This window comes from Pelodiscus sinensis, chromosome 1 (assembly GCF_052426305.1).
Source record: "Pelodiscus sinensis isolate ZL-2025 chromosome 1, ASM5242630v1, whole genome shotgun sequence".
Classification (NCBI taxonomy): domain Eukaryota; kingdom Metazoa; phylum Chordata; order Testudines; family Trionychidae; genus Pelodiscus; species Pelodiscus sinensis.
The window spans coordinates 328,106,415-328,130,657 of record NC_143052.1 but is presented as its reverse complement, the minus strand read 5'-3'; the positions used below and the strand labels follow the sequence as shown (position 1 = coordinate 328,130,657).

General features: G+C 52.1%; 1 long non-coding RNA gene across 1 annotated transcript; it reads left to right on the top strand.

The window, feature by feature from the left end:
* The first annotated feature begins 17,026 nt into the window (after positions 1–17,026).
* Positions 17,027–20,688, top strand: LOC142826544 (uncharacterized). Its single transcript, XR_012900744.2, has 3 exons — positions 17,027–17,154; positions 18,127–18,192; positions 20,287–20,688. It is a non-coding gene; the product is annotated as an uncharacterized LOC142826544 (long non-coding RNA).
* The last annotated feature ends 3,555 nt before the right edge of the window (positions 20,689–24,243 follow it).

Below are 24,243 nucleotides of genomic sequence, written 5' to 3'. Positions count from 1 at the left end.
CGGCTTTCCCCCATCTCTTAGTTCAGGGGTCTCCAAACTACGGCCCGGGGGCCGGATGCGGCCCGCGAGGCCCTCTCATCCGGCCCGTGGAGACCTTTTTGGATTCAAAGGCAGAAGAAGTGAGATTGTTTCAAAACCCATTTGAAGCAGATGTGGCCAGTTGCCCAGATGAACTGCAGCTGGAAGTCATTGAGTTGCAAGCAAATGACCTCCTTAGGGACAAGTTCAAAATAGGACTGGTGGGTTTTTACCAGTTTTTGCCCAAGGAAGACTTTCCTAATGTCAAAACTTTTGCATCAAGGTACCTTTCAATCTTTGGAACAACATACCTGTGTGAACAAACATTTTCAAGATGAAATACGTGAAGAACAATTTGAGAACAAACTTGTCCGATGATAATCTCAGGTCACTGTTGATGTTAGGGACAACAAATCTAAAGCCAGAAATGTCTGCTATTTTGGCATCCAGGAAACAATTTCACCATTCACACTAATACAGGTGTTCATGTGTAGTGTATCAATGTGTTATTAAATAATAACTGAATAAAATAATATTAAATAATTAAAAACAACATCCATGTTTTGATTGTTTTTTATTTGGCCCTCAAGTGTGTAGTCGGCCCCCGAACTGCTGTTTGATAGTTAATGCGGCCCTCGGGCTGAAAAGTTTGGAGACCCCTGTCTTAGTTTAAAAACTGCTGTACGGCCTTTTTAATGTTTAGTGCCAGTAGTCTGGTTCCACCCTGGTTTAGGTGGAGCCCATCCTTCCTGTATAGGCTCCCCCTCTCCCAAAAGTGTCCCCAGTTCTTGATAAATCCAAACCCCTCTTCCCTACACCATCGTCTCATCCACGCATTGAGACTCTGAAGCTTTGCCTGGCTACCTGGTCCTGCGCGTGGAACTGGAAGCATTTCCAAGAATGCCACCATAGAGGTCCTGGATTTCAGTCTCTTTCCTTGCAACCTAAATTTGGCCACCAGGACATCTCTCCTACCCTTCCCTATGTCATTGAGACCTACATGTACCACGACCACCGGCTCCTCCACAGCACTACACATAAGTCTATCTAGATGCCTCTAGCATTTTGTCTCTTTTGCTCTGTTTCCCTCAAACACTCCTGTGGGTGTTCCTTTAGGCAGATTCCTTATTAATGGGATAATAGGTTTGTTGATTCTATAGCCCCACTCTAGCCAGGCAATCAGGTACATTTCTATCCAATTAGGCTTTCTCTGGGGAAGCTAATTAGTACTAGTAGTTACCAGAGTGCTGACCCCAAGTACAAGCTCTCAGCACCCTGTCACATCTCGCTGGACATAGGGCCCCAAAATATCCATTAGTGATCACTAATCTCTCTGTGTCCCAGCTTTTGGGGTCTGATTGGGTATTTTTTCCATATTACTGTACTGTGCTAGTGCCCATATGCCTTGCTGATAGGAGAAAGTGACTGCAAAATGTTGTCCATAGCAACACTAGTAATATGAGATGTATGAGACTGAAATACCTCCTGGAATTAAGTCCTTCCAAAAACAGTGGTCCCCAGGACACTGTCAATGGATGAACTGTCAATGAACAACAGACCTGACAAGTAACTGGGGTTTCCTGACTGCTTAGGCTGTGCCTTTCTATTGGCTACTACAGTTCTGTGCCTCTTTTCCCCCAGGCTTTCTATTGAAGCATTAGAGGCTGTGCTTTTCAAGGCTGTGAATGAGAAGCTGATAAGAACTCTCTGGAAGCAGAAAACTTGGATGCTTCTTGAAAATCCGCAGACTCACCACGAGGGGGTGTGTTTGCTGGTGAGGTAAGAGATCTAGGAGACAGCACTTCATCCTCAGGGATCGGCAACAAATAGAATGACTAACAGGGAACTTTCAGGTATAGCTTTGTGCGGGGTGCCCTGGGTGAGAAACACAGAGCTTCCATGCGTAGGTTTTAGAGTTGTATGGTCATAGCAGCTAAGCTTTTGAAGTGCACAGTCTGCCCCATAAGTGGTTCCTTTTGTCTTCCAGGGTTCTGCAAAGATCTGGACTAATAACAGTGGAGATCATACAGAGCCTCCTTCCCTGGGTAAATTCCCCATCAGAAAACCAGCGAGTCACCAGCACAACTTTCTTTGCTCAGGTATGAGCAGTTCCACCATTAGGCTGTTATCTGTTGTTTACCTTTCTCTGAGGAATTGTACAGTTCAGTTCACAGGAATTCATTTTAGATAGTAGAATGTGTCCTTTATAAGGAAATCTCACAAGGAACTTCATTACACCTTTCTTAATCATTTTCTCTTTGTTATTTTTGGGACCTATACTAGCCTAGCCTAGCTGCCTATTCTAGTTGCTGGTTAAGAGAGAGTGAGAAAGATATAGATAGGCTTCGTCTACACTGGCAAGATTTTGCGCAAATAGGGTATGTCTACACTACAGCACTAATTCAAATTAAGTTAATTCGAATTAGTTAATTCAAAATAAGCTAATTTGAATGAGTGCATCTAGACCTAAAAACTAATTCGAATTAGCATTTTGCTAATTCGAAATAGCATGTCCACATTGAGTGGACCCTGAACCGAAGATAAGGCTGGCCAGAACCAGTGCCGTCAGGGCATCAGGTTAGGACTTAAGGTGTGGAGCTGCTTCCTCAGGCTAGCCGAGGGCTGTGCTTAAAAGGACCCGACCCCCACCCCGGACAGACAGTTCTTAGGATTCCCCGCTTGCTTGTCTAACTCGATGGGGACAGCAAAGCAGTCCTGTCTTGGAGTGCCCTGAATGCCCACACTCGGCACATTACAGCACTCGACCATCAGCCCGGCTGCACTTGCCGCAGGCTGCCATCCGGGGGAGGTCAATCAGGGGGCTGTCAGGATCCAGGAAGCTCAACAGGAAAGCTTCCACCCCGAGGAGCCCACAGAGCCACCCCCGTCCTCCCCATCGGGGGCTCATGCCCCATTCCTCCCTCACCTCCTTCCACTTACCCTTCCCGAGCCCCCTCTTCCTGATGTAAAAAATAAAGGATACGTGTTCAAAAATAGAAACTCTCTTTATTTAACAAAACTGGGGGCGGGGGAGGTTAACCTCTGGGGGACTGGGAAAAGGAGGTGGGAGAGGGGAGGTGGAAACCTGGGAGGAAGGAGCTGGAAGGGGGAAGCCAGGGGAAGAAGGAGGAGGGGAAGTATAAAACTATGGTACGCCATATCTTCAGAACTGTATACAGATGTGGTCTTCTCACCTCAAAAAAGATATGGCCTTGGAAAGGGTTCAGAAAAGGGCAAGTACAATGATTAGGGGTTTGGAACAGGTCCCATATGAAGAGAGGCTAAAGAGACTGGGACTTTTCAGCTTAGAAAAGAGGAGGCTGAGGGGGGATATGATAGAGGTCTATAAAATCATGAGTGGTGTGGAGAGGGTGCATAAAGAAAAGTTCTTCATTAGTTCCCATAATATAAGGACTAGAGGACACCAAATGAAATGAATGGACATCAGGTTTAAAACTAATAAAAGAAAGTTCTTCTTCACACAAAGTTCTTCTTATAGTCAACCTGTGGAACTCCTTGCCACAGGAGGCTGTGAAGCTAGAACTATAACAGAGTTTAAAGAGAAGTTAGATAAATTCATGGAGGTTGGGTCCATGGAGTGCTATTAGCTAGGGGGTAGGAATGGTGTCTCTGGCCTCTGTTTGTGGAAGGCTGAAGATGGATGGCACGAGACAAATCGCTTGGTCATTGTTTTTGGTCCATCCCCTCCGGGGTATCTGGTGTTGGCCGCTGTCGGCAGACAGGCTACTGGACTAGATGGACCTTTGGTCTGACCCAGTACGGCCATTCTTATGTTCTAAGCGCAGGGCTCAGGATCGGGGGTCTCACTGGAACAACTTGATTTTCATGCAAACCTGCTCCTGGGTTTGGATGTGGCCTTTGATGGCCAGGCTGGCAGCTATCCTGCCCTAGACGGCTGCATTCCTGTGCCTAGTGTGGAGGTCGTGGACGCTGGAGGCCTCCCCCCCAAACCTCGATAATGTCCACGATCTCCGCACTAGAGCAGGCGGGCGCCTGCCTCTTGCGGCCCTGGGCAGGCTCCTAGGAGCCGCCAACCTGGTCCTGGGAAGAGGCGGAGGGCTGGGTGGCAGCGGGTGGCTGGCTCATGCCATTCCAGGTGCAGGGTCTGCTTGCTGGGTACTGGCAGGCTTGCAACTGGCACAGGCACTGTAGCCAGACCGTGCCCCTTTAAGGGCTCTGGGGCTGGGAGAGGGGCAGAAAAGTTTCCCTGGTTTGGCCCAGAGTGGCCATCAGGGCAACCTGATTAGGGTTAGCCTCCAACTAGTTCGAATTAAGTGGCTACACAGCCCTTAATTTGAACTACTTAATTCGAACGAGGCGTTACTCCTCGTAGAATGAGGTTTACCTAGTTCGAATTAAGCGCTCCACTAGTTCGATTTAAATTCGAACTAGCAGTTTGTATGTATAGCCGCTATTAAAGTTAATTCGAACTAATGGCTGTTAGTTCGAATTAACTTTGTAATGTAGACATACCCATACTTTTAACGCAAGAGTTTTTGCGTTAGAATATTTGCACAAGAGAGCGTCTACACTGGCACGTGCTGTTGCGCTAAGAGGCGCTTTTGTGCAAAATCATCCGTGCCAGTGTAGACGCTCTCTTGCACAAGAAAGCTCCGATGGCCATTTTATCCATTGGGCTTTCTTGCACAAGAAATTAATGTGGCCTGTCTACACTGGCCTCTTGCGCAAGAACAGTTGCACAGGAGGGCTTTTTCCTGAGCGGGAGCGCAAGAAGCACTGATTTTATACATTAGAATGTCAGTGTTCTTGCGCAAGAACTCCCCGCCAGTGTAGACAGGCAGCTGCTTTTGCACAAAATCATGCCAATGTAGATGTAGCCATAGAATTTGAATTACTAGACCTTTTCTGACAATTCCTAGGGCTAATACTAACCAACAGCTCCTAGCTGGCCTAGCTCAGCAAATCTTCTAAATGAATCTAGTGTCCTAATACTATAAAATAAGCAACAGACAAATACATTAACATCTATCTTAGATTCTCATTAATGTAGAATAATAGATTCATAGAACATTAGAACTGGAAGGGATCTTGAGAGGTCTTCGAGTCCAATCCCCAGCCATCACGGCAGGACCAAGCACAGTCTAGATCATCCCTGAGAGGTGTTTGTCTAACCTGCTCTTAAATATTTCTAGTGATGCAGATTCCACAACCTCCTGAGGCAATTTACTGCAGGGTTTAACCACCCTGACATGCAGGACGTTTTTCCTGCTGTCCAACCTAAACCTCCCTTGATGTAATTTAAGCTCATTGCTTCTTATCCTATCCTTAGAGGCCAAGGAGAACAATTTTTCTCCATCTTCCTTAAAACATCCTTTTAGAAACTTGTATTATCTGAGTACTTCAAAATGATAATGTAGTATCTGAGTGCCTCAAAACTCTTTAAAAGTATGTATCCCTACAACACCCCTGTGAGGCAGGGAAACACTATTAGTCCCATTTTGCAAACAGGAAACTGATGCACAGAAGGCCTAAGTGACTTGCCTAACATCATCTAGGAAGTCTTTGAGGGTGCAGGAAATTGAACTGGAACCTCCTAAGTCCTAGGCTGCTAACTACTGGAGCATCCTCCCTCTCCACAGCCTTGCTATAACATCTGTGTCATATTTCACATTTACGCTAAGTTGCTATTTTAGAGGCTCATCTGGTGGGTCTAGGAATCTGTTTGTGCCCCAAAATCTTTCTACACCCCACCTAGGAAAGGAGTCACAAACATGGGTTTTCAAGGTCTGCCTAGAGAGGCCTCATGAAAGCTGCCAATCAGAGCCCAGCTGGCTCAGATATATGGAGCTACAGGGCTTTATTAGGTCAGTTCCTTTCAGGAAGTGGAGGGCCAAGAAAGGATGCTATTCTCTGGCCAAACCAATTCACAGGGGTTTATTTCAGGCAGCATTTTCTGAGGCTGAATTTGCAGAGAGAGAGTCCTTACAAGCCTTAAACATATAATTTGAGGGAGAAACTGAAAGTGGCCCCATAGGAAGAACCCAAGGAAAAAGTAGCAATAAACTGAAATGAAGCAATGACTCGCTGCTATTTCTAGGTTGGAACCAAGAGTAGTGGGCAGGCCCAGGTTCCCCAGTGGCATAAACCTGATGAAGGGGACAGGGCTTATGGAGAGGTTGAACAAAGAACAGAATATAAAGGGTCCAGAGTTGGGGCTGAAGACCCTAGTGAGGGCAACAGGACCTAAAAGGCATTTGTTTGGACTTTGGGACTTGGCCAGAGGGCTGAGCCATGGAAGACTCACTTAGATCGGCTGGCAGGATGCACCTGGGTGAGAAAAGGACTGTGGTATCAAATGCAGTCACTGAGAGGCTCTCAAGGGATGAGCAATCACCCATTATAGTGCCTAAAAGGAAAAATCCATGTTTTTAACACAGTACTCATTCATATAGAATAATAAATTACAGTGTATTATGTGTCTCCTCAAATTATATTCGCTATCTTAATGAACATATTAGAGCTAATGGACATGTTGATTTTATTTCAGCTAATGAATGATCCTGTGACGGGCTGCCGAGACCCCGCACCCAACCCCCAAGTCTCTGTGCCCTGGGAAAAGGGCAGCAGAGCACCTACCGCCGCTGTGCCGGCTGCTCACGCGCCGCGGCTCAGCTGGGCGGCACCGCAGCGCGGCTGAGCAAAGCCGTGACTCAGCTGATTGGCGCCGCCGCCCAGCTGGAGAAGGGCGGCGGCACAGCTGAGCGGGGCGCGGCCTTGCCAGGAAGGAGGGGAGGAAAGAGCGCGCGCGGCGGCGGACGCAAGAGGGGGGCGGGGCGCATCAACCCTCCCCCCCGGGCCGGCAGGGATCTTTAAAAGCTGGCTGGCTGCCAAGGAAGGGTGGAGCACGAGGAGGGCGCGGGAGTCCCCCCACTCCGGACGGCAGAGGAGTCGCGGAAACGCCGATGGCCCCGGCAGGAGGAACCGGCAGTGGAGGACCGACACCCTGGAGCCGGGGTAGGAGAGAGGAAGGAAGCAGCCCAGGGCAGAGCGGCGAGTTAGCCTGTGGGCTGGTGTGTTTAGGGGCACCCCCCCCCCCACCAATTGGACAGAGACTTACGGATAGTCTCTGTCCTCAGGGCCCTGGGCTGGGGCCCGGGAGTGAGGGCGGGCCCGGGCCCCCCTTCCTTCTCTCCCCCCCGCCGAGGGAACCCTAATCATAAACAGGCTCATCACCCAAGGCTAAACAAATTCCCCGAAGAGACAGGTGACCACTTCTCCCCCCAACCGAGACGGACCAAGGGTGGGGGGCACGGTCACAGATCCCATACTCAGAGAGAAGAAGATCCTTAAGTCTGTCTTACATATCTTAGAAGAAAGGTCACGTGACAATAACAGCATTGTCCGTCAAATGGCTGTAAGAGGCCTAGGAAATTTAGTTTATGGGGCACCTGAGAAGGTAAGATAGAATACTGAATACAATGCAGCATAACTAGAGAAACTAAAGGAAACAATTGCTCAGGATTTACAGAGGCCATGCACAAATCACTAGGCCAACTTCTGCTCTCTCATACCCTTGTAACCTCTTTGCAGTCAATACACAGCAGGTTGGTTCCCTTGGTAAGCTGGGCATAAGGAAACAATATGTACTTAATATGATCATATGTAAATGTATACTCCTAGGAATGAAGAGTGTAGGCCATACTTCCAAGATGAGAGATTCTATTCCAGGAAACAGAGACACTAAAAAACTCAAATCATGATAGATAATCAGCTGAACGTAAGCGCCCAGTACAAAGCTGTAACCAAAAGAGCTGAGGTGATCCTCGGAGGCATAGACAGAGGGATTCTGAATAAGAATAAAGAAGTTATTTTACCTCTGCTTATGGCACTGGTGTGAGAACTGCTAGAATACTATGTCAGGATCATGCCTGCAATTCAAGAAGGATGCTGATAAATTGGAGAAGAGTCACAAGAATTTTCAAAGGGCTAGAAAATGTGCCTTTAGATTCAATGGGGGGGGGGGGAATGAAGCTAAACTAATTCAGATTGATAGTAAGTGTGACGAGGCAGCCGGTCTCATCCCGCTGCCCCGCACTGTCAGGAGCGGCGGGGGAGCCGCGGGGGAGCCCGAGACCGCTCCGCCCGCTGCGGATACGGCCATGGCGGTGGGGCCGCAGCCCAGGCCGGCGCACTCAGATGACGTCACCCATGACGTCACCCCGGGACTCCCAGGGAGCCGGGTGACGCAGCCGGGGGCGGAGCCTAGAGGGGACGCGGAATGGCGGCCCTTTCAAAAGGGCCAGGAGGGACAGGAGTCGAAGGGAGAACCGGAGAAGCCGAAAACCCCTGTGGAGGCTTGGAGGTGGCAGCGTGCGGTGAGTCTCTCGCCGCGATGGGGGGTTGACTGACCCGAACCGGGGAGAGAAGGCCCAGGGCAGGGCTGTGGATCCTGTGAATGGAGGGTTAAGGGGTCTCAACCCCCTCCATTGGCAAGGGAGACCTTCCCCTGCCTTAGGGCCCTGGGCTGGGACTTGGAGAGAGAGAGGGCCCGAGTCCCCTCCCCGGTCCCCCCATGCGACCCACCTTACGACTGGCCCCTGCCGCTATACCAAAAGGCGGGTCAGTGGTCCCACGGTACGAGGGGACTTTATTGCCCCCCCCCCGAACTTGGGCGGGGTGCAAGAGACCAGTCCATTACACGTGGTGGAGAATGTGGGCACGACCCCACCCCTCAGGTAAGGGGCGTAGGGTGCCTCAGTAGAAGGCCAGAAAAAAAAAAAAAGAAAAAAAAACGGGCTGGGCCCGATCACATTTACAAATCGTTAATTCCCTGAGCAGAAACATGGAGGTGAACAAAATCCTCGAGTGGCTGGTGGAAAACCAGTAGCAAATGCAGCAACAGCAATCCCAGGCGTTGCAGCAAACCCTGGACAAATTTCAGGAGCAGCAGGGACGAATGGTCCAAGGGCTGCGAGAGGCCCCGGCCGGTACGGGCGCCATGGGCAGTGGACCCCCCGGAATGGGGAGCGCAGAAGGTATGGTGGGCATGCAGCTGCCAATTCGGCTGGCCAAATTGGGGCCGGAGGACGACCCCGAGGCCTTCCTCGTGACATTTGAATGGGTGGCCACAGCCGCCAAGTGGCTGCAGGAGCACTGGGCGACCCTCCTAGCTCCCTATCTGTCTGTGCCGGCGCAACTAGCCTATCCGGGAATGGCAGCCCGGGAGGCCTTGTGTTACTACAAAGTGAAGGAGGCCATCCTGGATCAGCTCGGAGTCTCGCCCGAGACGTATCGCCAAAGATTCCGGGAGGCTCGTTACAAGCCACGGGAACGCCCCAGGGTGGTGGCCCAGCGGGTTAGAGAGGCGGGGATGAGATGGCTCGATCCTGAAAATAAATCCGGGGTACAAGTGGCCGAGACGGTGATACTGGAACAATATATAAAGATTCTCCCGTCCGAAGGCCAGCAGTGGGTGCGGCGGCACCTCCCCGAGACGCTGGAAGAAGCCATAACCCTGAGGGAGCGTTTCCTCGCCACAGCAGGGTCCGAAGGGGCCCGGCCCAAGGCTACAGCGAGAGACACCCAGGGGGGGCCTCCACCGCCGCGAGCGGGAGCGAAATCCCAACCCGTCTCTGGCCACAGGACCTCCTTAAGCCTTGGCCCGGAAAGGAGACTAGCCCCTCGGTGGAACCACCCGGACGGGCCGATGCCCAGTACAGAAAGACCTCACCCCGAGCCAGAGCGGAACCCAAGGCCCGAGACCGGAACCCGCGGGACGTGTTTCCAGTGCGGTCAGGAAGGGCACTACAAGAAGGACTGCCCACTCATGGACTGCATGTTCGGACAAGGACCCGCAGGGAAGGTAAAGGGGGGTAACTGGGATAGAGCACAAATAACACATGGGATACGGGTGGACGGACAGCGGGTGAGAGCGGTGCTAGACTCAGGATGCGGCCAAACGATAATAAGGGCCGACGTCCTTAAACCCCGTAAACCTCAGGGCCCCCGGGTGTACATGAGGTGTGTCCACGGGGACATCCACTCTTACCCCACAACACGGGCGGTGATCGACGATGGTCAGGTGAAAGGCACTTGTGAGGTGGCAATCGCACCCAAACTAGCCTACCCCGCATTACTAGGAAGAGACTGGCCAGGGTTAGCCCGCTTACTGAGTGACTGGGGGCGGACGCCGGGGAACCCGAAGGGGAAGGTACACGATGGGCAGGTTCTAGTGGCCCACAGAGAGGAGATGGCGGGACCATCGGCCAGGACCGGACCCCAGCCAGACACGCAGGCAACGACACCCCACCTAGGATTAGATGACGGGGACTTTGTGTCTCTACAGCGGGAAGACCCGACCCTCCGGAACGCGTGGACACAGATAGGGGCGGCGGAGGGAAGGGGAAGGCAGAAGACCCCAGGGCCCCGCTTTGAGGTACACCAGGACCGCCTGTTCCGCGTCACCCCCGGGGAAGCAGGAGGGGAGGAAAGGCGGCAGCTGATCGTACCCCGGCCATACAGGTGGAAAGTAATGGAGTTAGCCCACGACCACGCCTGGGCGGGCCACTTGGGGATTGAAAAATCGCAGCAACGAATCCTCCAGCGATTTTATTGGCCGGGGGTCTACCAAGACGTTAAAGACTTCTGTGCCTCTTGTCCCTAGTGCCAGCAAACTTCCACGTCCAAGGTACCTCCTGCCCCCCTCATCCCCCTCCCCATCGTGGGGACCCCATTCGAGCGCATCACGTTGGATTTGGTAGGGCCGCTAGAGAAGTCGAGCCGGGGGCATGCATATATTTTAGTCATCATTGATTACGCAACCAGGTACCCCGAAGCGGTCCCCCTGAGGAAGGCTACGGCCACCGCGATAGCAGAGGAACTGGAAAGGGTATTCTCCCGAGTGGGGTTGCCAAAAGAGTTGTTGACTGACCAGGGGACTAACCTAACGTCCAAAGTAATGACGGAACTATGTAGACTCCTCCAGGTGCGGAAGCTCCGAACATCCGTTTACCATCCTCAGACGGACGGGTTCGTGGAACGTTTCAACCGGACACTAAAAGGGATGTTACGTAAGTTCGTCGCAGACGATCCCCGGGTTAAGGGGGGATAAGCTGTTGCCCGCTTTAATGTTCGCGGTCCGAGAGGTACCCCAAATGTCACTCGGGTTTTCCCCCTTTGAGCTACTGTACGGGTGACGCCTACAGGGGATCCTTGACCTGGTAAGAGAGGGGTGGGAAGAACAAGTAACCCCGGCCCTTGGGGTAGCGCAGTATGTAGAGAAATTACGAAAGAACCTTTGGGGTCTGGCAGAAGGGGCACGCGAAAATCTCCTGAAAGCCCAGGAGGGGCAGCGGGCCCATTACAACCGTAGAGCCCAGGCCCGGACATTCGCACCAGGGGACCCCGTGTTACTATTACTCCCAAAGGGGGAGTCCAAATTACTGGCCCGGTGGCAGGGACCTTTCAAAATAGTGCAGCAAGTAGGTCCTGCCGACTACGAAGTCTTAATCAATAGCAACCGGAAGGAAACGCAGGTGTATCATGTAAATCTGCTAAAAAAGTGGAACCCCCGGGAAGCCCTCCTGATCGACCCGCGGCCCATAGACATCGAATTCGGGCCCTGGGGAGAGCCCGAGATAGCCGGCGATCAGGCCAGGATTGAGGAGACGCTTTCGGAGACCCAGCGGGAGCAGGTGAAACACACGCTGCAACAATTCCAGGGGATATTGACCAACCGGCCGGGACGAGCCCAGGGGATATGCCACGACATCATAACCGAACCAGGTAAGGTGGTACGCGACCACCTGTGACAGTTCCCGCGTAAGCTATGGGGTGTGGTGAAGGAGGGGCTCCAAGCGATGTTGAAGTGGGGGGTGATCCAGGAGTCGCGAAGCGAATGGCGAAGCCCAATAGTGTTGGTACCGAAGGCGGACGGATCCACCTGATTCTGCATTGACTTTCGCAAGGTAAACGCGATCGCCAGGTTCGACGCGTACCCCATGCCCCGCATAGATGAGTTGCTAGACCAATTGGGAAGGGCCCGCTACCTTTCAACCACAGACCTTACGAAGGGATACTGGCAGATCCCCCTGTCCTCCGGGGCCCAAGCCAAGACGGCTTTCGCCACTCCGTTCGGGCTGTATCAGTTCGTGAATATGCCCTTCAGCTTACATGGGGCCGCGGCCACCTTTCAAAGGCTGATGGACCATATCCTGAGGGACCATCAAGAGTATGCTGCGGCTTACATAGATGACATTATTATCTTTAGAGGATCCTGGGAGCAGCACTTGGGCCACATAACAGCCGTATTGGGGGCGCTCCAACAAGCGAACTTGACAGCCAACCCAAAAAAGTGCCACTTTGGGAAAACAGAAGTATCGTATCTGGGATATACGGTGGAACGAGGGCAGCTTAAGCCCCTACTGGGTAAAGTCCAAGCAGTACGGGAATACCCCGTCCCGACCACAAAAAAGCAAGTACGCCAATTCTTAGGGCTGGCCGGCTACTATCGGCGGTTCGTGGACAATTTTGCTTCAATAGCTGCCCCCCTGACCGATCTGACAGGCAATGGGCAACCACAACGTGTAAGGTGGACGGAGCACTGTGACGCGGCCTTTAAAAAACTGAAATACGCACTAACTCACGCCCCGGTACTAATCCAGCCTGATTTTAACAAACCGCTTATTCTGCAAACAGACGCATCCGACCTCGGGGTGGGAGCAGTGCTAGCCCAAGAGGAGGAAGGGGAGGAACACCCAATATTATACTTGAGCCGTAAGCTATTCCCCCGAGAAAGGGGATACGCAACAATAGAAAAAGAGGCCTTAGCCCTTAAGTGGGCCATTGACTCGTTACGCTATTTCCTTCTAGGCGGCGAATTCACCTTGGTAACGGACCACGCGCCCCTGCAATGGATCCGAAGTATGAAGGATACGAACCCTCGGATATTAAGATGGTATCTAAGTCTGCAACCATATCAATTCACAGTAAAACACCCATCTGGCACCGCTAATGCGAATGTAGACTGTTTATCGCGGGTACCGGAACGGGCGAGGGAGGGGGCGGCGGGGCTAAGAAAAGATTTAAGGGGGGAGGTGTGTGACGAGGCAGCCGGTCTCATCCCGCTGCTCTGCACTGTCTGGAGCGGCGGGGGAGCCGCGGGGGAGCCCGAGACCGCTCCGCCCGCTGCGGATACGGCCGTGGCAGTGGGGCCGCAGCCCAGGCCGGCACACTCAGATGACGTCACCCGTGACGTCACCCCGGGACTCCCAGGGAGCCGGGTGACGCAGCCGGGGGCGGAGCCTAGAGGGGACGCGGAATGGCGGCCCTTTCAAAAGGGCCAGGAGGGACAGGAGTCAGAGGGAGAACCGGAGAAGCCGAAAACCTCTGTGGAGGCTCGGAGGTGGCAGCGTGCGGTGAGTCTCTCGCCGCGATGGGGGGTTGACTGACCCGAACCGGGGAGAGAAGGCCTAAGGCAGGGCCGCGGACCCCGTGAATTGAGGGTTAAGGGGTCTCAACCCCCTCCTTTGGCAAGGGAGGCATTGATCAGGACTTTAGAAGACACGTTCTGAAATCATTGTTGAAAGCATGAAGGCACTGGCCAAAGTCCTGAAGGAGCTGAAAGGGAAGGACATAGGTTCTTCCTTCAGAGACCTCACCACACAGATCCACGTGACGGCACCGGAGGGGTATGCACCGGTTTATCAGATGCATCTGGGCGCGGTACCGCCGCAGCAAAGGCCTCCACTCATGCCACCACCGGCACCGCAAGTGGTGCACAGGGGCAAGCCATCGGCCATGGCAGAACAACGTAGAGTGCAGGCTTCATCGGCCCCTCCCTGGTCAGCATCACAGTACTCTTCGGAGTCGGAGGCTGAGTCGGTGGCTTCAACTGGGCCCTCATATAGGTCGCGGCCCCGCCATAGGTCCCGCTCGTCGGTCAGATCATCTCACTGGGAGCCGATGGCCCAGCAGCAGTCGCAGGGGCAACCCCAGTGGGCTTTCTGGATGCCCTGGGCATACCATCAGGCCCAGGGGCATCCCCCTACAGAGCCAGCAGCGGGGTCATCTCGAAGAAGTAGCACCCCGTCTGCCACCCCCTTGACAGCCCCCCCCCGCCTGGAGGTGGCTCGCCCATGGTGTCGGGGCCGAGACCCCCGGTTATTGGCCAGGGGGAACCAGGGGCACAGATGACCGAGGAGGCAATCCCCTCAAGGGACTTCTCGTCGTCCTCACCAGACGAGGCCCTGGCCGACCCCGCACCTCAGCCCCCGTCTATGGACTCCAGGGCGCACCAGGAGCTGCTTCGAAGGCTGGCGGTCAATCTTGCGGTCTAGCACGAGGAGGTTCACGAGGACTTAGATCCGATGGTGGACATCATAGCGGCAGCGGGCCCTGGTCGAGTGGCGCTCCCACTGAATAAAACGGTGGACAAGCTATCTAAAACCCTGTGGCAGACGCCGGTCTCTATTGCACCGACCCAGAAGGGGGTCGAGAGAAGATAATATGTACCCCAGGAGGGGCATGAGTATATCTTTACCCACCCGGCTCCGGGATCCATAGTGGTTCAGGCCGCTGGGCAAAAGGAGCGCCAAGGGCCTCCACGCCCCACCCCAAAGGCAAAGGAGCCTAGGAGATTGGACCTGCTTGGACGGAAGGCCTATGCCACGGGGGACCTCCAGCTACGTATAGCTAACCAGCAACTGATGTTGGGGCGTTATGCTTTTAACACATGGGCGTCTATGCAGAAATTTGCCAGCCAGCTTCCTCCCGAGTCCCGTCAGGAATTCGGGGCCTTGACGGAAGAGGGACAAGCAGTGGCGTGTACCTCTCTCCAGGCGGCCTTGGACGCAGCCGATTCGGCAGCCCGCACTATGGCCACAAGGGTGGTGATGAGACGTAGTGCTTGGCTGCAGGTGTCTGGCATCCCACCCGAGGTGCAGACCACTATCCAGGACCTGCCCTTTGAGGGGCCATCCTTATTTTCAGAGCAGACTGACTCCAAGCTGCATAGCCTGAAGGAATCAAGGGCAACCCTGAAGTCGCTAGGGATACATACCCCGGCGCCTCAGAGGCGCTCTTTCCAGGCTAGACCCTACCCTAGAACGGGGCAGAACAACGATAGGGGTTGCAGGAGAGGCCGCAACAATAGCCGCCCTGACCTCTTCAGAGGCAGGCGTAGGGGACCTCGGTCAGACTCCGAGAGAAGCTCAGGGCCGTCTCCTGGTCACCAAATTAAGCCCTCATTTTGAAGGTACGCCAGAGAGCAGAGTACCAGTAGCGCCTATCTGTCCACCCTTTGGGGACCGTCTTTCCCTTTTTTACCAGGGATGGTTAAAGATCACGTCGGACCGTTGGGTCCTAGACCTGGTGAAGCAGGGATATACTATCCCCTTCCTTTCCTACCCTGCCTCCCATCCCCCAACCTCGTCCCTTTTCAGGGACCCCTCTCACGAGATGCTCCTTCGGCAGGAGGTGTCCAACCTGTTGAGGCTAGGGGCCATAGAAAGGGTGCCTCCAGACGTAAGGGGAAAGGGTTTCTACTCCCGCTACTTCCTAGTACCCAAAGCGAAAGGGGGTATGCGTCCCATACTAGACCTCCGAAACCTGAACACCTTTATAAGGAAGACAAAGTTCAGGATGGTGACGCTAGCCTGCATCATCCTATCGCTCAGAAAGGGGGACTGGTATGCTGCTCTCGATTTAAAGGATGCGTACTTCCACATTTCAATTTTTCCAAGTCACAGAAAATTCCTCCGGTTCACGGTGGGACAGGACCACTTCCAGTTTACGGTCCTCCCCTTTGGACTGTGTACAGCCCCGAGAGTCTTTACCAAATGTATGACGGTGATAGCCGCGTTCCTGAGGCGGCACAGGGTCCAAGTGTTCCCATACCTGGACGACTGGCTCATAAAGGGCAAGTCTCGAGAACAAGTACTGGACCATGTCTTGAGGGCCAGGGCTCTGTTCGAGGGTCTCGGCCTCCTCATAAACGAGGCCAAATCACTGCTAGAGCCCACGCAAGTCATAGACTTTGTGGGGGCCCATCTGGACTCGCCTGTAGGCAAGGCGTCCCTACCAAAAGACAGATTTTCGACCATTCAATCGCTGGTAGTGGGGCTGCCGGAGTTCCCGACTACGACGGCGAGGACCTGCATGAGGCTGCTAGGCCACATGGTGGCGGGCACTTACATGGTCCAACACGCCAGGCTACGCATGCGCCCATTCCAGGGGTGGCTCAAGGTAGCGCACAACCCCTTGAGGTCGCCGCTGGATGCGGTGGTAACTATCCCTCAGGACATTCTGCGCTCGCTGGACTGGTGGAAGGACGAGGGCACGGTGTGTGCGGGGGTCCGATTCACCAAGCCATCCCCGTCAGTGCAGCTGGTCACGGACGCTTCGGACGTGGGATGGGGCGCTCACCTGGGCAACCTCAGGACGCAAGGTACGTGGTCAATAGAGGAGGCTCACCTCCATATAAATATCAAGGAGCTGCGGGCGGTCAGGTTGGCCTGCAGGGCATTCCTTCCCCACTTACAGAACAGAGTGGTGGCGGTGCTGACAGACAACACTATGGCCATGTTCTATATCAACAAGCAGGGTGAGGCGCGTTCCTCTCCCCTGTGCCCGGAAGCCCTAGATCTTAGTTGTACAACCGAGCTGAACCCTGAGGAGCTCCAGATGGATATCTGCAGACACCTTGTGAGTGACCTATAGAATTATAAGAGATTATTGACAGCATAGGCTTGTGGTGTAGAAGCAGGGGGAATGTGTGATGGGCAATGTAAGTATCTATTAGAGTGGGATACAGGACTGAGGGTGAGAGGAATGTAAATCTACCATAGATTCCCACTTTCCCCACTTCTACACAGCCTCCTGTCCTTTCTTTTATTTACTTGTTTAAATTAAAAAAAAAGTCTGAGTGAGTCAAATAACTGACAGCAGTGGCAAGAGGAACACAGACTGTTTACTTGTGGTTCGTAAAGGCATGTGTTGGCAGTCAAAGGGCATTTCTAGCCAGAGAGAGCTCATGTGTCCCTGATTTTCTCTAGGCCAAGGAGAATGCTGAGCTACTGGAGAACTTGTACAAAACCACTATCACATACTTCTGCAGCAGCTGGGAAGAGATCCGGGCAGTTGCAGCCAAGTTAGCTGGTGAGAGAAAGTGTGCCGTGTCCCTTTTGGTATTCCCTTTGAGGTAGACAGAAAAAGTCCCAGTGTGTAGCACTGAGCTACTATTAATCTCTCCATGCTGTGACTTCTCATGCATAAATGGAGATGTTAATGTTCTCCTACTTCTCCAGTGTGGTGTTAGGAGGAATTTGTAAGTTGCAATAGAATGCTTTGAGATGGCGCAGTCATTTAGTAGCAGAGGCTGGCACACTGTCACGTAGGGTATGTTTATTCTCCGATCAAACTAGTGTGCTAAAAATAGAGTAGCTGTGGCAGGAGTAGCAGGAGGGGTTAACTATTCCAAGGATGATCCCATCCAAACCCAAAAGTCTGTTCTCAAGGTGGCTAGCTCTTCCGACTGCTTCTGTCATCTTACCTGCACTCTATTTTTAGTAGTCAGAGTTAGTGTGGACTCAAACTATAGACCTAAGCTCAGTGTTGTTCACTGTTCCTTACTGGTGCTTCATCACTGGGAGGTAGGCAGCCCACCGCCACACAGTGCCTGCTGTTGCAGGTTCCTGATTGCCTTGCCCAGGAAGCACTAGATTCCTCCCCTTTGGCCCTGTGCCATCCTTTCCTTAGCACACCTATGCAAGCCAGGCAAGCATTGTGGCCTAATTAATTTATCCATGTGAGATCCTTGCTTAGTACGCACTTATTCCTGGCCTCAGCCCTTTGTTCACACCACTAGATTAATACACTATCCTAGTATATCTCCAATAACTGACAGCAGTGGCAAGAGGAATATAGATTGTTTAAAGCAAATGAGGTTTTATGTAAACATTCTTAATTTTTTTCTCTTATTCTCTTCAGTGTGGACGCTAAACTTTTCTAGTATTTTCTTGCCTACAGCTCACCTTAGACCCACAATAGAAGCCAAAGGGCCAATGTTATCACCTTGCACTTAACAAGAGAAGGTTTTTTATTGATGTTTATTTTACACTGCTTATTTAGGCATCATCCTGGAACATACGGACACCAAGAATATGAAATGGCTGGACATGGAACATCTGTTGACCTGTAAGTAACAAATACAGGTGAAATCCTATTCATTAGTGAGTTATAAAGAAATTTAGCTGACAAGCAAGCAGTAACTGATACCACAGGTGTGAAGTGCATCAGCCACACATCAAAGGACAGATTCAGCTTTAGTCTGCTCTGAAAGAGGGTACGTCTACACTACAGCATTAATTCAAGTTAACTATTTCAAATTAAGTTAACTTGAATTAAGCTAATTCGAATTAACACATCTATACACAAAATCTATTTCAAAATAGCATTTTCTTATTTTGAAATAGCGCGTCCACACTGAGTGGACCCTGAACCGAAGTTCAGGCTGGCCGGAACCAGTGCTGGCAGGGCATCAGGTTAGGACATAGTGTGTGGGGCTGCTGCCTCAGGCTAACTGAGCTCCGTGCTTCACGGGACCCTACCCCCACCCCGAACAGACAGTTCTCAGGGTTCCCCGCTCGCTTGTCTACCCCGATGAGAGACAGCAAAGCAGTCCTGTCTTGGGAGTGCCTTGAGTGCCTGCACTCGGGACACCACAGCACTCGGTCACATGGAGCCAGAGCTGCCCCTGGGCACACCGGTGCGTCTCGTAGGGTTGTTGCCATCAGCCCAGCTGCACTTGCTGCAGGCTACCGTCCGGGGAGTCCATCGGGGGGCTGTCAGGATCCAGGAGGCCCTGCAGGAGAGTGTCCACCCCGAGGAGCCCTCAGAGCCACCCCGGTCCTCCCCACCGGGGGCTCGTGCCCCATTCCTCCCTCACGTCCATCTTCTTACTCCTCCCTAGCCTCCCTTCCTGATGTCAAATAAAAGACATGTATGTTCAAAAATAGAAACTGGGTTTATTGAACAACAGGGTGAACCTCTGGGGAGACTGGGAAAAGGAGGTGGGAGAGAGGAATAGAGTGCCTGGCAGAGGGGAGGGTGAAACCTGGGAGGAGGAAGTTGGTAGGGAGAAGCAAAGGGAAGAAGGGGGAAGGGAAGATCAGGGCCCAAGGTTGGGGGTCTCACCGCACCAACTTGATTGTCATGCAAACCTTCTCCTGGGTTCGCATGTGGCCTTTGGTGGCCAGGGTGGCAGCTATCCTGCCATTGACGGCCGTGTTCCTCTGTCTAGTGCGGAGATCATGGATGTTGGGGCATCCCTCCCAAACCTGAATAAGGTCCATGATCTCCACCCTGGACCTGGAAGGCACCCGCCTTCTCCAGCCCCTGTCAGGCTCCTGGGTGCTGGCAGACTGCTCCTGAGGAGCAGTGGAGGGTTGGCTGCCAGTGCCTTGCTGGCTCACGTTTTGTGGCTACTGGCTCAGGGGCCCCGGTGGCCACTGCTGGCTCTTGGCTGGTAGGCTTGGATCTGGCACAGGCCAGGGTCTATCCCTTTAATGGCTCTGGGGTCAGGGGGAGAGGAGAGTAAGTTTTCCTTGTTGTGCCCAGAGTGGCCACCAGGGCTCCCTGGGAAGGGCTGGAGGCCCCCTATTTTGAATTGTCTACACAGCACTTAATTTGAAATAGCTATTTCAAATTTGGTGTTACTCCTCGTAGAATGAGGTTTACCAAATTTGAATTAAGCGCTCTGCTATTTTGAATTAATTTTGAAATAGCGGTTTGCACGTATAGATGCTATTAAAGTTAATTCAAAATAACAGCTGTTATTTTGAATTAACTTTGCGGTGTAGACGTACCTGGAGGAAACTGCAGCCAGTGTGATAGAAGTCAGTGCATCTCCTGGCTATCCTGGCAATGCCTCTTCCCAACTTGTGTGATCCACTCTTTGGGCTCCATCGGCTCCCTGGGAGCCACTTTTTGCTACCCCAAACTCCACACCATCAGATTTATTTCTGTCAGGAGATGTAAAATAACTTAAAAGCAGAAGCTATTGAGTCAATGGAGCACCTTCCAATTGAATGAGTTTCTGGTAGGGTCAGGGTCTCCCCTCTCCCCCGTCCTCCATCTCAGTTTGGAGCTTGGAAGGATCCCAATGGAGGAACCTAAAGCTTTGTTTGTACAGAGAGCTTCTGTAGCTTGGTACTCACTGGTACTAAATCTCCAGCTACTGCAGGCATAGGTGACTATATGAAAAGTGAGTCATATTCTCTGTAATTCCAGCTCTCCAGGTCCTACAGAATGACCCAAGTCCCATTGTCCAGCTGGTGGCAACTCAGGTCCTAAGAGACATCTGACCTGGATGAGTGCTCGGGGAATGAAGCACAGAGAAATAGAACAAAGAGCTCCTGCTACCTTGAATGGGAACAAGAGAGGGGGAGAGAGCCAACTGTAATACTGGCCAGTATGAGCTCTAAATTATCACATCCATTGCTTCACTGGGGATTGCTGGAGCACAATGTGCTCTGTCTGTGCCAGCTTCTGTTTCCAGCTTGCACCTCATATACCTGGCTGGGAAGCTAGACATTGGTAGTATGCGGCCAGCTACAGTGACTGAACGCTATATATGCTAGCTCTCTATGGGGTAGGGGAGTAGTATAAGGGCCCTACCATCAATCAAACGTTAGCCCCGCCCCTGGCCCCGGAAGTCCCGTCTCCCCTGTCACTGGAAGTCCCGCCCCTGGAGAGTAGTACATCCGGGTCAAGAGGGACAGGTGACCGGGTGTCATGTGACCCCCGTTAGGCCTGTCCCCTGTCACCGGAAGTCCCACCCTTGGGGGTAATACATCCGGGGTCAAGAGGGGCAGGTGACCAGAAGTAAGGGGTGTCGTGTGACCCCTCTAAGGACTCGCCCCGCCTCCCTCAACCAATCAGGAAGGGTTTTTCCCCTGTAGGACCGCCCCGCGAACCCCTTTGACCAATCGGGGGGCAGTTCTGGGACCGGATGACCCGCCCAGCAGTGGGTCATGTGACCCCTCTAAGAACTTGCCCCTCCTCCCTCTATCAATCAGGAGGGTTTTTTTCCCTGTAGGACCGCCCCTCGAATCGCTTTGACCAATCGGGGGGGTGCAGTTCTGGGACCCGTTGACCAGACCGGAGGCGGATCGTGTGACCCCTCTAAGAGCTTCCCGTGACACCCTTTACCAATCAGAGCATAGCACTTCCCCATAAGTTCTAGCGCCACACAAAAGAGGCCATCTTCTTCCAGGAGTGAGTGTTTCAGAGAGCGTGCAAACGCTGAGTGGAAACATGGCTTCTTTCACCAACTCTGTTTTGGTGCCGAGAAGAAAGCGCTACATCAGCGACAGTTCCGAGGAGGAAGGAGAAGTTGAAGGGAGCCCTTTGGCCCAGCCGCTGATGGATACACCAATATCTGACGCCGAAACCCAACCGCTCACGATGCAGCCCGACAAGCTAGATGGCCTGGAGGAAGAAGGTGCATGGGCCATGGCTCCCAGGACTCGGACAAGACGCATGGAAAAGAAGCCAAACAGGTAAATGAAAGATCGAAGTTGGGGCATCATGGGGTTAGGAAACCGGGATTTTGTAAACTTTAAAAAAAAAAAATGACCAGAGCGTCTTACATTATTTCTTTCTGGAAATCTTTTGACAGCTTGACGATGCCTTTCTAGCTGACCGTCAGACCCGGGACAGCATTGCATCGGACGAGGAAGACGAACCGGCCCACCTTGTTTTTGCTCAACACCGATACAAAGCATTGAAGAGAATGCCAAGGATGACGGCCAGGAAGAATTCAGGAGGTGGCTGTGCATTGACCTAGTTGAGCCAGTGCCACATCATAAGCGTAAAAAAGTTATGCGCTCTATTGTACGCGTTGGTGTTTATACCGTCCTTAGTCACTGTCTTAGGGAAAAGCTTTTTGAGGACTGTGAGGGTTGTGTCATAGATGCGCCAGCCCAGCGGCACCATGACTGTTTGACTTAGACTCCAGAGGGTATAAACTGCAAGCTCCGGGGCCTACGTGCTGAACTGTGTTTGGAAAGCTTATTAAATACTGTTATTGCTGTAGGTCCGTGGTCCCCAACATGGTGCCCGTGGGCGCCATGTCGCCCGCGGGGGCATTTGCATGCCCCGCCAGGTGCTCAGGGCTGACCTGGCCCCGGGCACATGGCGCGCGGCGCTTGGCGGGGGGAGCGCCAGGCGCGTGGCGCTTGGCGGAGATGAGCATTACTATGGAGTTCTGGATGTGAAAAAGTTGTTCAGAGCGAAAAATTATTGTGAGTTTTGCCACACAGTGTACACTCATGACCACTCTTGCAGGTATTGTTGCCGCCTCTGCTTGAGCGGAACGTGCTCAGACAGCGTGGGCGTGCCGCTGCGGTGTCCTAGCTGTAGACTATTTTGTCGAGCCAAAGAGTGCTTAGTCAGACACATACACTGCGCATCGAAAAAACAAGTTGAATGCCTGTCTAAAACTTTGTGTGATGTGTGTCAGTCTTACGTGGACAAGCGGCACCGCTGTAAAGGGCGGCGCTGTAAGCAGTGTAAGGGCTTGCTTGTTGGCAACATTGACAATCATTTCTGTTTTATGGACAGCCTTAGAAAGCCCGAAGCCTCAGAAAAGTATATTTTTTTTATGATTTTGAATGCACGCAGGAGACGGGGTTGCACACTCCCAATTACATTTTTGCTATGGCCCTAAAGCCAGAAAAATCCTGGGAATTTAAGGGTAGCGAGTGTCTTTCTATGTTCGTTAAGACCTTTATTGGCAAAGAGTTCCGTGACTACACATTCATAGCGCACAATTCCAAAGGTTACGATGCGTACTTTGTCGTGAGACAGCTACTGAAGGAAAAGATGTGCCTAGAACTGATCACTCAGGGTAGTAAACTAATGTGTGTGAAAGTTAAGGCCCTAGACATTCGTTTTATAGACTCTTTAAACTTCTTGCCCATGAAGCTTAGCAAGCTACTGCAGGCGATGGGGTTTGAAGGGTGCAAAGGGTATTTTCCACATTTTTTTAACACTTTAGAAAACCAAAATTACGTGGGGCCTATGCCCGGTGTGGGACACTATGGTGTAGACAGTATGATGCCCAGGGAAAAAGCAGAGTTTCTCGACTGGTATCGGGACCACAGCTATGAGACGTTTGACTTGCAGAAAGAGCTCGCGTATTACTGTCAACAGGATGTTAACATTTTGAGACAGGCTTGTATTCTATATAGAAAAGAGATTATGAACATGACAAAGATGGGGGATGTAGCAGAGAGAGGCCCTGGTAAATTCACTGAGATAAACCTGTATATCGATCCTTTCCAGTACATCACGCTGGCCTCCGTCTGCATGGCGATGTACAGGTTTATGCTTTTGGAGCCTAACACGGTAGCTCTTCTCCCTCCAGACAATTACCACCGGCAGAAAAAGAGATATTCGACCCCATCTATTCAGTGGCTGCTGTATACCTCTTACAAAGAAAATATACAAATACGGCATGCTTTACAGGGTGGGGAACTACAGGTAGGCCCCTACTTTTTAGACGGTTATGCCAATGTTGACGGGGTACGCACGGCCTTTGAGTTTAACGGGTGTTTTTTCCATGGCTGTGTCACCTGTTATTGTGAAAAAGCACAAAACCCTATGACAGCGACAACTTTTGGGTTTCTTTATTACAAGACTGTAGCCAGACAGGAACCCCCTTGTAACATCCATTTTTGCTTGCCTGGAGCATACAGGGCACACAGAGCAGAAAGCCCAGGCTGTGTGACCGTGAATGGCTGTAAACAGAGATATGCCAATTGCTGACCAAGAGGCTGCCAAGGAGTGCCCTTGACTGAAACCCATATTGATATGAACACACATCCATCCGCAGGGGGGAGGAATCTCTCGCCCAGTAAAAAAAAAATGTCTAGTGCTCACAATTTCGTTATCTCTCTTGCAAGTGTAAATTAACTTGAAACTTGCTTGTAAGAACTGGTGCCACAAAACGGACCAGTACAATTCGGCATCTTAGATAAGAAAGAGAATACGGGCCCCCAGGGGTATAAAGATAGGTCCAGCAGCGCATTTTCTCTGAGTGTCAATCTACCATCTATCTGCTGGTCGGGTTAGATGTTTGATCTCCCGAGGTTCCAAGGGGACGCCCACCTCGTATTCGTCTTTCCTAGGAATTGAGAGACCGGCCCTGGCCTGACACGCTGGAGTCGACAGGCACAGAAAGGG